Below are 1,711 nucleotides of genomic sequence, written 5' to 3'. Positions count from 1 at the left end.
ACGGCATAGTAAAGCTACTTCGGTTTGCAGAAGTGAAGAGGGTAGATAAACAACTCCTATTGCCAATCGACGGAGATATCTTGCTTCGATTCGTCGTCTGGGCATCAAAAAAGAACGAAAACCTGGCAGAAGAAGACGAATCGGTGAAATCGACCACGTTGAAATCCTACGTGGCCGGAATAAAAGCATGGCATAGATTTCATAGGAAGGAATACCCGCACAGAGTAGATGAATTGGTGAACCTGCTGTTTAAAGCCTCGGTGCAAGTCGAATTAGACTTACACATGTCCCAGAAAATACGCCCTCCGGTTCTCGTGTCCGATTTGTTGGCTCTAACGAAGGTGCTATCACCGGTAGCAGAAGGAGACCTAGTGGTTATGACCATCGCCTTGGTCGCCTTTTGGGGGACAGCAAGACTAGGAGAGTTGGTCTCTGATGACCCAAAGAAGAGGGTGCCACTCTGGAGCGACGTGAGATGGGCGGAGGACTACTCGTTTGCGACGATCGATCTGCATGAGGCGAAGACCGCAAAGCAAGGAGAAATCCAGAAGATTCAACTTGTGAGGCAGAAATCGTTGTTGGACCCTGTGCGAATGCTTAAGTCACTATACAACTTCCGAACAAAACGGCCATCAGACCCGGTTTTCAGTTTTGAGTTAGATGGGAAGTTAGTATGCTTGAAGAAGAGAATGGTGGTACGGAAGCTTAGAGACCTTTGGAATCAGAGTCGAGCACCAGGTGACGAAGCGTTGTACGGGCATTCCTTCCGTATCGGCGGGGCGTCCCTTCGTTGGAACTTAGGAGCCACTAGAGAGTCGATAAAAGCGAACGGAAGGTGGGCCTCAGATGCATACATGATATACCTTAGGAAATTCAGCAAGAAGGAAATGGTAGAGACAGTGAAATTGCTGAAGTCGATTAGGATCGAAGATGATTAGAGAGCCGAACGGGAGTTTGAACTGGTCCTTTGGAAGAAGGTCCCGCGGTAGTTTAGAAAACTTCAGTTATCAGGAAATAGAAGGGTCTAGGAAATCTTGGGAAATCTAACTTGAATCGTTATGCAATAGATGTCATGGTTCTCCTCGAGAGAAATTGAGCGTATGCTCAGTGAGTTCCCGCTTGAAACCTAATAACGGAGAGATCGCCCAAAGCCTTTCATACAGGACTGATGGCTCAAACCTTGTCTGGAAGGGGCCCCCCCAGACCACAGGGGGGATGTATTAGTACAGTATGAGGTAGACGCCACATAAAACTTTAATACCTACCATCTGTACTCAAGGTTGGAGAACCCTAGACTCAGATGCGTCCCCGAGCTGCCTAACCGGGGGACAATAGGGAGCATAACAAACAGCGAGGCTGCTCTGACTTGGACAAGAAGGGGTGTTGGTTCTGGGATACAGTACTGGGGATACGAGAGAGCGGAGAGTGGGGTGGTTCGACTTCCAAGGCTCACGGATCTCCACGCTCTTGTGAGATTGGGGGTTGAGAAGTCGAACCTTCTCAGGTCTGTTCTCATCCCACAGGTGGTAGCTCTCAGTTTGGGCTCAATCTCCCCAAACCCGAGTGCTACTACTTATGGGACCATCCCCAAACCACGTATAGGGTATTGAGTCTCAGTAGAGGCTAAGTATTCTAGGTGGAACGACATATCTGAAGGGCTCTGTATGTCATTATTGGGAGATTTTCCTGAGGATGATTATCTACGTTCCCC

This window comes from Melampsora larici-populina (genome assembly GCF_000204055.1).
Source record: "Melampsora larici-populina 98AG31 unplaced genomic scaffold MELLAscaffold_203, whole genome shotgun sequence".
In the NCBI taxonomy this organism is placed as follows: domain Eukaryota; kingdom Fungi; phylum Basidiomycota; class Pucciniomycetes; order Pucciniales; family Melampsoraceae; genus Melampsora; species Melampsora laricis-populina.
Note: the sequence above shows the minus strand (reverse complement) of the source record.